Genomic DNA, 12,500 nt, shown 5'->3' with positions numbered 1-12,500 from the left:
TGAGTAAGCACTGTCCAAGCAGATCCAAGTCTTGGACATTAAATAACATGAAGAAAATGAAGATCTATACCTATAACGTAAGAACTCTCAGAATACCATAGGCTGGAGAGTTTAATGGAAGACCTAAGCAACATCAAGTGGGACATCGTAGGACTAAGCGAAGTCCGAACAGCGAAGGAAAAGCTAATACAATTACAAGATGGTCACCACCTGTTCTACTATAGAGGTAAGGACAAAGAAAGATCTAGTGGAGTAGAATTCTTGATCAACCGAGAGGTTGCTGGTAACGTAGTCAAATTCAGTAGTTTATCAGACAGGGTAGCTTGGATTGTGATTAGGCTGTGGAAAAGGCACACTCTAAAAATAACTCAGGTTTATGCACCAATTTCACAGAGTTCAGACGATGAAATTGACTTCTTCTATGATTATTTAAATCAGGTAATGGATCAAGAAAAAAGTAAGTACACGTTGGTAACAGGCGACTTTAATGTTAAAGTGGGGAAGAAGACAGGAGATGAATCGTGCACTGGGAAGTTTGGAGTAGGGAAAAGAAATGACAGAAGCAAGATGTTAGTCTTCCAAAATTGTGTAGGTCGTAAATGGATGTGGAGAAGTCCATATGGAACAAAAAGAACGAAGTAGACTTCATATTAGGAGAAGAGAGCAAGAACGTTAGCAATGTCACGGTCATAAATAAAGTCAACATAGGTAGTGACCATAGAATGGTAAGTTGCACAGCTAAATTCAATTTCAGAGCCGAGAAAAATACACTAATTTTAAACAAGCAAATGACCCTTGCAAAGATTAAGGATAATAATAAAAAATTCCAGTTAGAAATTGAAAATAGATTCGAAGCTCTAAAAACTAACAAGGACACTGTCGAAGATATGAATTTAAAAAATTTAGTGAATGTCATCAGAGAATCGGCAGAGAAAGTTGGAAGTCCAAAAAGTATTAGAGAAAACAAATACTCCAAAGCTACAAATGACCTAATTAAAAGAAGAAGGACCATGCAGATTAACCCGTAAACTCCGATATGCCGCCCGGGAGGCAGCACTGGGGAGAATCGATATGCCGCCCGGGCGGCACGATATTCAACCCCTTACAGAAATCGCGCTAGATTTGGTAGCGCTTTCATACTTTTAAGGAAGTTTGTCTGACTTATCAACACTGCCCAGAGAATGCTACGATACCAGTTAGTGCTTTCATACACGCGGTAGAGCGTTGATACACGTGGTGACTCGGGAGTGCTTTTTGCATCCTATTTATCGGGATTATCTACCTCAGTCAGTGTGATATTAGTGTAAACATGCCTCAAGGAACTAAGAGGAAGCTTTTGTATGCGAGTGACAGTGATCCATACGATCGAGAACCCAAAACAGAGGAAAGTGATTGTGATAGTGACACTCGTAGGCCACGCAGGGCTAGTGATGCTTCACAGCCACAACTTCGACCACAATCACAACCACAACCGCAACCACAACTACAACACAACCACAACCAGGCAGTGACATTGATAGATGTAAGGGTGGAGTAAAAATCAAAGGAAAAGGGAAGTATGTGCCTGTGCACGTAAAACAACCACCTGCTGCCCCTACAAGTTATCGTACATCTGGCTCGCCTCTTCCCTCCTCCTCCTCCTGTATTTCACCACCCACAACACCACCCCCTCCTCCACCACGTCATTCCTCACGCAAGGAAAATTTGACTCCGTCCAAATTTCTACCCATGCTTTTTGCGGATGAAGATGATATAGATGATAGTGTGTACAAAACCAGCCATGCACAGAAAGACTCATACACCTTCAACCACTCTTCCTCGTCGCCAAATCCACCAAATAATTTTTTCTGCACGTTTATGGTGTCCCTAAGAACTTGCTCTATCTATCTGGTGCAAAAGGTGCTTGAAACCAAACTGCGCTGATACCAACCATCGTGCAGGCTCGGCTGAGCACGTCGTGGCACGCTGCCCGAGTCTGGTAGTAAAAGTTGCCGCTACTGATTCTCGCACCAGATCTACAACTTCCGACCTTTTTCATGGCCATCCTAGAATGGATATATGATTTTTATATGTCTTGGCCGATGCGCCTGAGTATTCCAAAGAAGTTAAGCATAATTTTATTCAATTTGGTAAGACTCGATTTTTCGGTCATAAATCCGTCACCAGAGACGAATTGATTTGAGGGGTCGTCGGATTTTACGAGTTTAAAGCAGGAGAGGTGAAATAAGATTAGAACTAAACAAGCTTATCAACAAAAGTCAGAGATCAGGGAAAAGAAAGAGAAATATGGATGAAATAGAGGAAACTATTCGGAAAGGCAAAAGTATTAAAGGGACTGAGCGCAAACATGCTTTAGAAAGACAGCAGATGATATGTTTGAAAGATAGGAATGGAGAAATTATTAAATGTAAAGTCAGAATGGTGAGCTTTACTCGTCGAAGACCGTAGTTGAGTCAGTAAATTCACCTGTATGAAACGAGGAAAAGCACCTTGGGAAGATGATATATCGATAGATCTCTGGAAAGACGCAGGAAAGAAGTTCATATTAAGTTAGTTCAGTTGTACACCCAGTGCTTACGTCAAGAAAGAGTTCCTGATGTGTGGTGTAATGCTATAGTGATTTTGCTTCATAAAAAAAGAGACCAGAAGGACATTAGTAAGTATCGACCGATTAGCTTGCTATCAAATATATAGAAAGTATTATCCAAGATCCTCACAAATAGGCTAAGTCAAGTTTTAGATGGAAACCAACCGAGAGAACAGTCAGGCTTTAGGAGCGGATATTCGACTCTAGACCATATGCAGACGATGAACGAACTAATCGACCAAACGATAGAATACAATATACCTCTCTGTCTAACTAATGTAGATTACGAGAAGGCCTTTGACTCGGTAGAATAAATAGTAATACTAAACTCGTTACGCAAGCAGGGTACAAACGAATAGATAGTAAATGTTTTAGAAAAGATTTATGTGAAAGGTATCGAATTATAATTCGCCTATATAAAGATTCGGAAAAGATCAAAATCGAGAAAGGAGTGCGGCAAGGCGATACCATTTCACCCAAATTATTTACAGATTACTTGGAAAAGATTTTCAGGAGATTGAATTGCGAGGAGAAAGGTTTGAAGATTAATGGCGAATATTTGAACCACTTCAGATTGCAAATGACATCATTCTTACTTCAGAAAGAGCAGAAGACCTGCAAGATATACTGAGTGGTCTGAACAAGGAAAGTCTCAAAGTAGGTTTGAAAATAAGTGTAAATCCAAAGTAATGTTCAACCCCAAATTTCAAAGTAAAGAAATTATAATTGATGGTGAGAGTCTTGAAGAAGTTGAAGAGTATAACTATTTAGGCCAGATGGTGAAAGTGACCAAATATCATGATAATGAAATAAAAAAACGTATTACAATTGGTTGGAAAGTGTTTGGTAAATATAATGAAATCCTGAGAGGCTCTCTATCTCAATGTTTCAAACGTAAAGTTTACAATCAATGCATTCTCCCAGCAATAATCTACGGGTGTGGGACTTGAAAACTAACAAAGGCAATGGAAACAAGGTAAAGACTGCACATAGGAGAATGGAGAGATCAATGATGGGAATAATGCTGAGAGACCGAAAGAGAACAGGCTGGGTGAGAGAGCAGACTAGAAAGATATTGTGGAGGCGGTAAAAGAGAGGAAGTGGAATTGGGCAGCTAAATTGGTGCGAACGACTGATAAGCGATGTGGCAAGTGTGTTACTGAGTGGACTTCGCGAGATGGGAAGCGTGGAAGAGAGAGACAAAACAAAAGAGAGAGATGAGATTGAGAGGTTTGTAGGAGTGACGTGGTAGACATTGGCGCGGTCTTGTGAATCATGGAATGCTATGAAGGAGGCCTTTGTTCAGCAGTGGACTCAAGCTTGCTGATTTGACTGATATATATATACATATATATATATATATATATGTGTATATATATATATATATATATATATATATATATATGTATATATATGAACGTATATATTTCTTTTAATGCGGGGGACATATTGTGTATGAAATCAATTCTCAGGTGTGATAAAAGGTACATGTATAGCCTATGGTATATATACAAGGATACATATATATACATGTACATATTTCTTGAATGCGGGAGGCATAGTATGTATGAATGGAATTCTCAGGTTTGATGAAGGGCACGTGTATAATCTCTGGCATCCCGTCTATATCTTGATTATTTTTTTGCTTTGGATATGATAAATTTTTATTTTTATTGTGTTTTTTTTCTGTTTTATTTCACCTATTTGTCATAATTTTGTTATATTACCCAGAGTAAAAACTATTAAACATAATACCGACTTCATATTGGTTACTTGTATGTTTATATATATGTTTTTTTTATTCATATGTCATTTATCTTTTTATCTATTTATCTGTTTATCTTTTAACTATTTATCTATTATCTATTTATCTATTTATCTATTTATCTATTTATCTATTTATCTATTTATCTATTTATCTATTTATCTATTCATCTATTTATCTTTTTATCTATTTATCTATTTATCTATTTATCTATTTATCTATTCATTTGTCTATTTATCTATTTATCTATTTATCTATTTATCCATTTATCTGTTTATCTGTTTATATATTTATCTATTTATCTATTTATCCATTTATCTGTTTATCTGTTTATGTATTTCTCTATTTATCTATTTATCTATTTATCTATTCGTCTATTCACCTATTTATCTATTTATCTATTTATCTATTTATCTATTTATCTATTTATCTATTTATCTATTCATCTATTCATCTATTCATCTATTCATCTATTCATCTATTCATCTATTTATCTATTTATCTATTTATCTATTTATCTATTTATCTATTTATCTATTTATATATCTATCTTTATATCTATTTATCTTTATCAATTTATCTGTTTATCTATTTATCTATTTATTTGTTTATCCATTTATCCATTTATCCATTATCCATATATGTACTTATGTATTTGTGTTTATGTATTCATATATTTATGCATTTATGCATTATGTATTTATGTATTTATCTATTTATCAATCTATCTATTTATCTATTAGCTATTTATCTATTTATCTATTCATCTACTTATTCATTTATCTATCTATCTATTTATCTATTTATTTATATATTTATTTATCTATTTATCTACTTATCCACTTATCTACTTATCTACTTATCTAATTATCTATTTATCTATTTATCTATTTGTTTATTCATCTATTGATCTATTTTTCTATATACCTATTTATCTATTAGCTATTTATCTATTTATCTATATCTATTCATCTATTTATCTGCTTATTAATCTATCAATAATCTATTTATCTATTTATCTCCTTATCTATTTATCTATTTATCTATTTATCTATTTATCTATTTATCTATTTATCTATTCATCTATTTATCTATTTATCTATTTATCTGTATATCTGTTAATTTATTTATCTATTCATCTATCTACTTATCTATCTACTTATCTATCTATCTATCTATTGATCTATTGACCTATTTACCAATTCATCTATTTATCTATTTGTCTTTATCTATTTATCTATTTTTCTGTCTATTTATTAATCTATTCATCTATTGTCTATTCATTAGTGTATGTATTTATATATCTATTTATCTATTATTTATTCATCTATTTAATTTTCTATATGTTTATCTATCTATTTACTTATCTATTTATTTATCTATTTTTCGTCTGATATATTTTGTCATTGTCATCTATTGTCTTATAGAAAAACAAAAATATTCAGAGGTGACATTGTTTATATTATACATCACATCGAATTCAACTACTACAATATATATATATATATATATATATATATATATATATATAAATTCATATATATATAAATTTATATATATATATATGTATATACCATATAAATACATATATATATATATATATATATATATATAAATATATATATATATGTGTATATATATATATACATATATATATACATATATATATATATATATATATAAGAAGAAGAAGAAGAAGAAAAATAAAAATAAAAGATCAAATGCCCCTCAGTATCGAACCATGAAGCGTTCGAATTCGACTAGACGCCGCGTCCCACAAATCTTCCTAAAAGGGTTATCACACTGAGCTGTTCTGCCTTCCACATTCTACCTCCATCCTCCATTTGAATAACTAGAATATGGCGTCGTTTATAGGAATCTAGATTTCTCTAAGAACATTTCATCATTATGTCTAACATTCGTATAGGTTTGCAATGTCTAAGTTCATCAGTCAACTTTGCTATATATGACGGAAAGATAATTTGACATTTGGAGATTTGAAAAATGAAATACTGTAACTGAAGTCGTTTTTACTCAAACGAAACTGTCGGCGCTGGTGAAGCCCGTGGAAGCCCAGTGTGATACCTTAATTGTCGACATTACATCTCCCTTAGGATGTCTTGAGACCCCGTTTTCTGTCATTAATCAGCTGGCTGTGGACGCAATGGCTCGGAAACGTGGAGGGAGCACCGAAAAAAGAAAAGAAAAAAGAAAAAAAGGAGTTGATGTATAGAAGAAAGTCTCAATGGCCTGGAGAGTTTACCAGCGTTTCTATCATTGGGAAGGATATAGCGATTAAGAAGTCTAAATTTAAGAAAGATATATGATGAGAAGACCTTGAAAGGAGGGAGAATAGAGAGTAAATGCGATTTGATCTTTTTATTGTTTATATTTTGTTTTTATTTTCTTAATGGCGAATAGCGTCCAATCATAAAATAACTCAGTGTAACTGAGGTCTGTAGGGGTTTCCATAAAATATATTCAATGCATAGAAATACCTCAGTAAATACCTTATACGGGGATATCAGGGTTTATTTTTAAACAAACCTATTACTAAAGGTAGAATATGTTCATTCATTTTCTCATAATATGTATATTTTTTCTGGAACTCACATTCGGGAATATCTCGTGTCCAACAGTTTGATGAATAAAGTCACATGACGCTATTTAGAACAAATTACATTTGAGAGTGATCACTGCTCTGAAGCGATCAAATACAAAGGTACAAAAGTACACTTGATCCCTTTGTTGTTTATGTAGATACTAAATAATGTGTGTTTTATTATGTAAACACATGTACACATAATTAACTTTGTATACTTACAGGCACACGAGCAAACAGACACACAAACACACACATTCACACACAAACACACACACACGCGCAGACACACAGACACACTCACACACACACACACACACACACACACACACACACACACATACACCCATACACACAGACACACACACACACGCACACACACATATACACATACACAAACATACATACACCCAAACACACAGACACTTACATACTTACACACACACACACACACACACACACACACACACACACACACACACACACATATTCAGACTGGAAAGAGGTGATCAGTGGAGTACCGCAAGGATCTGTGCTGGCACCAATAATGTTTGCTATCTATATGAATGACATGGATGAGGACGTGAACTGCTACATGAGCTTCTTTGCCGATGACGCCAAACTGCTAAGGAAAATAGAAACTGATGAGGACTGTGAAGCACTGCAAGAAGACCTAAATAGGGTATGGAACTGGAGTCAGAAATGGGAAGTGGACTTTAATACTAAGAAGTGTAGCATAATGGAGTTTGGAAAAAGTAAAAACAGAATATCAGGAAAATATACAATTGGAACCAAAGAAGTAAAGAAAGTAGGATCCGAAAAAGATTTGGGAGTAATTATCACGAACGACTTGTCCTATGATATACAGATTAACAAAATTGTCGGGGAGACTTACAATTTGCTAAGATCAATAAAAGTGGCGTTTACATACTTGGACGAAGACATGATGAAAAAAATATTGGTTACATTGATAAGGCCTAGATTAGAGTATGCAGCGACATTGTGGTCCCCCAGTACCAAAAAGAATATAAAGAAAATAGAAAGAATCCAAAGAGCAGCTACAAAAATGGCACCTGCACTTGCAAACCTATCATACAAAGAGAGATTGGCTAAACTGGAGTTACCGACACTGGAGCAAAGAAGAGAGAGAGGTGACCTATTGACCATCTACAGAATCATGAAAGGCACAGAGGTACTCGATAGTGAGAACTTACTTAACTGGGACAAAAGAAACACAAGAGGACATGGAAAGAAAATAAAAAAAACATAGCTATAGAAGAGAACTGAAGAAAAACAGTTTTCCTCATAGAGTTTTGGACACTTGGAACAAACTGGACAATGAAATAGTATGCGCAAAAACCATTCATGAGTTTAAAAACAAACTAGACACTGCAAGATACAAAGGCGGGACAACACGAGCATAGCTCCCCTTCCCGCAAAATACAACTAGGTAAATACACACACATACACACACACGCACACACACACACACACACACACACACACACACACACACACACACACACACACACACACACACACACACACACACACACTAACACACACACACACACACACACACACACACACACACACACACACACACACACACACACACACACACACACACACACACATACACACACACACACACACACACACACACACACACACACACACATACACACATACACACACACATACACACACACGCACACACACACACACACACACACACACACACACACACACACACACACACACACACACACACACACACACACACACACACACACACACACACACACTAACACACACACACACACACACACACACACACACACACACACACACACACACACACACACACATACACACACACACACACACACACACACACACACACACACACATACACACACGCACACACACACACACGCTCATACACACACACACACACACACTCACGCACACACACACACACATACACACACACATACACACACACACACATACACACACACACACACACACACACACACACACACACACACACACACACACACACACACACACACACACACACACACACACACACACACACACACACACACACACACACACACACACACACACACACACACACACATACACACACACCGAAGCGAAAGGAAGTGTTGTGTTGAGCGCGCCTATCTAGCGGTTTTGTCTTTTGATAACGAAGGAAACCAATTGCTATTGTGCGGGATGGATGAACTATGGTACACGTAAGACCGGTAAAAGTTTTTTCCAGTTTTTCCAGTTCTTAAAATAAGTATAGTTTTTGGCAAAATGGAGAAAGATAAAGAAAAAAAAATAACAAATGAACCCCCCCCCAAAAAAAAAAAGAGGATTAGACGTAAGTATAGTGGAAAGTCCTAGAGGTGTCATCCCCAAACGCCCTTGTGTGATTGATACTCCAAGAAAAAACCAAAGTGGGAAAGTAACTTTTTTCAGCTTTTCAAAGAAACCCAGGTGAAATAGGAAAAAGTTTAGATATAGATAGAGAAATTAGATGTAGTAATGTATTACGAAATCGTAGAGTAAATGACTTAATGGAAGAAATTATAGATTTAAAATTGAACTACCGAGCTGTACATAGAGAATTTATTATTTTGCGTAAGAGTAATGAGCAAACGCTCAAAAAACTAAGTGACTTAAAGAGCGAAATTGAAATCATTAAAAGAGAAAACGAGAGAATGAAAAATGAAGACAAAAATGAAAATGATGAACTGAAAAAGGAGATCAAAGAGCAATTACAAGTAGTGACCGGAAAGGTGGAAGAGTCAATCAAAGAAATAGAACTCATTGAAATAAAAAATCAGTGGAAGCAAGAACAGGAAAATAAAAAAATATGTTTTAGAGAAATAATACAAAAGCAGATGGAGGAAAACACAAAAGAAACAGTTATGAAAGTAATTAAAGGGAAGGAATATTGGGTGAGATGCAGTTGACAAAGATAAGTGCATTGTGGTCTATGGTATCCAGGAAAAACATGATATGTATACTTGCCAGAGAGATTAGGAGGAGAAGGAAATAGCTAAGGAGATTCTGAAAGAAGTACAGGGTGAAGGGCAAAATTTCGATATAAAAATCGACGAAATCCATAAAATAGAAAAAAAAAAGAAAAAAAACATAGACCTCTAAAAATAAAACGAAGAACTCAAATGATAGCCGAGGAGGTATTATCGAAAGCAGTTAAACTGGCAAACAGCGAGAAATTCAAACATATATGGATACAAAAGGAAATGAGTGATGAGGAAAAAGAGAAAGACAAAGCTCTCAGAACTGAAGCTAATGATAGAAATAAGAAGAGAACAGAGACGAAAAAAAAAGTGTTTTTTGGAGAGAGTTGGACTTGAAACTTAAAAAATGGTACATAAAAAATTGAAACTTAAAAAGAAAAACTAAAAATGGCATACACAAATATCGATGGCATGATCTCTGGAATCGATGAACTAAATGACTATCTAGAAATAGAAAACCTGCCGTCATGGGAATAGTAGAGACAAAATTGAAAGGACCTCTATCAACAAGCATATGGGACATGATCTTTACAACCACTGGGTGAAAAATAGAACAGAAAAGCAGGGAGGAGGTGTCATGGTATTGATCAAAAAGGGTCAAAATGTGACAAAGATTATTGAAGGCCAAGGTAATGTAGAATTAATTATGATCAAAATTGCAAACAAAAAGATAAAAAGCAGAAAATTTGTAGCAGTGTATGTACCACCAAAAACACATGAGTGGTCGGACAGCGAACATTCCAAATTATTGGAAGATACAATGATTGTGCTAAAAAAATTACTGAAAGAGGGTGGAAACTTAGTAATCATAGGCGATTTTAATGCAAAAGACATAATCTGTGAAGAAATGATAGTTAAAGGGAGAGATGAACTTTGGAGCAACATTCTACTGAATATGATCATCGAATACACCCTAAAACAATAGGTTAAGGAAAATACTAGATATAGAGACAATGAGGAACCGTCGAAACTAGACTTATTATTAACTTCTGAACCAGATATTGTGAACAAAATTTGGTATAAAACACCAATTAGAAAGAGTGACTATATACCAATGGAGTTGAATTAAAAGAACAGAACAATGTAGACAGGAATGACAAACATAGAGAAGGAAGATTAATGTGCAACAAAACGGATTTTGTTAAACTAAGAAAAAAAATCCAAAACACAAACTGGGATAAATTCTCTAAAGAGGAAACAAAGATGGAAGACAAATGGAACATATTCAAAGAAAAGTACAAGGAAGGAATTAACAAATATGTACCAAAAAAGAAACAAAAAGAGATTTACATAAAGTGTTGGTTTAACAAAAGGTGTAGTGAGGCTAGAGGCAGAAGAGACAAAGCCTGGAAAAAAATCCAAATGGCAAACATATATAAAACTTAGGAACGAATTTGTGAATATACGCAGGAAAGAAAAAATAAATTATGAAAAAAATATTATAGGCAATTGTAAGGACCAACCTCAAGTCTTTTACAGATATATAAATGAAAAATTAAAAGAATAAACATGAAATAGTGAATTTGCGTGAAGGATATATAGAATGTATAGATGACATAGAGATGGCAGAATTTATGATCCGACATTTTAGATCTGATTTTACAATTGAGAGTTCACAATTTTGGGAAGATGGACAACAAGAAAGATCACCCACGATGAAAGAAATAAAGGTAACACAAAAAGAAATAAGAGAACAGATAAAAGACCTAGATGTCAGAAAATCGCATGGACCAGATGGAATCGCATATTGGATATTGAAAGAGTGTATAGATGAACTGACAGATAAACTATACAAGATAATTGACTTCTCACTCGAAGAGGGAAAGGTGCCGCAAGATTGGAAAGATGCAAACATAGTACCAATATATAAAGGAGGAAATAGGGAAGATCCTACAAATTTCAGACCGGTATCCCTTACAAGCACAGTAGCAAAAATATGCAAAAAGGTCATCAGAAACAAAAGGACCAAACACTTGGAAAAAATAAAATAATAAACCCCAAACAATTTGGCTTTAGAAGTGGAAGATCATGCACCATAAACATAATCTGCTTTTACTCAAGATTAACTGAGATAATACAAGAAAGAGATGGCTGGGCACATTGCGTCTTCTTTTATTTGCAGAAGGCCTTCGACAAAGTACCATATAAAAAATTAATAAGAAAAATTGAAATGATAGGAGGAATACAAGGTAAACTGCTGGAATGGATGAAGGATTTCTTAACTGGGAGAAAATGAGAGTGGTACTTGGAGACAAAAATTCGAACTGGGAAAATGTGAAAAGTGGCGTCCCACAAGGCTCTGTACTGGCTTCTTTAATGTTTGCCATATATATAAATTACATGGATGAGGGAGTAAACTGTTATATGAACTTCTTTTCTGACGATGCCAAATTACTCAAGAGAGTAAGAACAGAAGAAGATTGCATATCGCTACAAGAAGACCTAGACAAAATATGGGAATGGAGTCGGAAAAGTGAGATG

This window comes from Oratosquilla oratoria, chromosome 1 (genome assembly GCF_046742065.1).
Source record: "Oratosquilla oratoria isolate Oo_2021 chromosome 1, ASM4674206v1, whole genome shotgun sequence".
Taxonomy (NCBI): domain Eukaryota; kingdom Metazoa; phylum Arthropoda; class Malacostraca; order Stomatopoda; family Squillidae; genus Oratosquilla; species Oratosquilla oratoria.
The sequence above is the reverse complement of the archived record's forward strand: the minus strand, read 5'-3'. Positions refer to the sequence as shown.